The following is a 939-nucleotide window of genomic DNA, read 5'->3' on the forward strand; positions in this document are numbered from 1 at the left end:
CTAACATCCATCCGATGGTCCACTGTCAAAGACAAAGGGGTTGTCACAGTCTGCCCCATGGCAAAGAAAAAGAACACCAAACACAGAAACAGAATACAGACAACAGACACTAACATGTCCAAGCACACTTGTCCGTGCCTAGACTTAAATAGGCAGTAAAACGCAACCTCTGACGGAGTGGGATTCCTCATCCACTCCTGCCTAGGTAAAAGGAGCACTCCGTCTCCTTTGCTCCAAAAAACCACAGTCAGGTCCTCCTGACTGCCCACAGTCCGGTCCTCCCGACTGCTCTCCACCCATGGAACGTCTTCCAGGGCTGCAGCTTGCGGGCCCGGTGCGTCCCCCCTTCCGCTGCCAGAGGATCCTTACGAACCGCAAAGGTGGCTGCACAGAGTGGGATTCTACATCCACTCTCCTAGGAGGCAACACTGAGTGGGATTCCACATCCACTCTCCTCTCCTATTTCAGACCGGTACCAACACACACATATATACACACAGCGGAACCAAAACAGAGACAGACACAGACAGCGGCCGCACACTCAGACACAATTGGGGATTCCCCTTACCTCCAAGAAGGTCTTCGGAGTTGTGGGTGGTTGCGAGATCCCAGATGAGCCCCCAAATGAAAGATCACCGGGGTGGGGAAGACCCCCACTCAAATCTCGAGAAAACGCAACCCCCAAGAACTCACGAGAAACCAGTCTTGATGTAATAAACAAGAGGTGTATTTGAGGAACCAGAGCTCTGGGGACGACACGTATCTCACACAGGAGACAGAGGAGTCGACCCCGAGCCCAATTGGGGGAAAGGATTTATAGGGAAAATTACATAGGTAGTTGGCAACAGTCACACAAAGCAATTTCATTGGTTTGTAACTTGGGCTCAGTTCAACTCTAGGCCACCCTCCTTCTGGGGCAAACTGACCCTAATTCTCATT

This window comes from Rattus rattus, chromosome 13 (assembly GCF_011064425.1).
Source record: "Rattus rattus isolate New Zealand chromosome 13, Rrattus_CSIRO_v1, whole genome shotgun sequence".
NCBI lineage: Eukaryota > Metazoa > Chordata > Mammalia > Rodentia > Muridae > Rattus > Rattus rattus.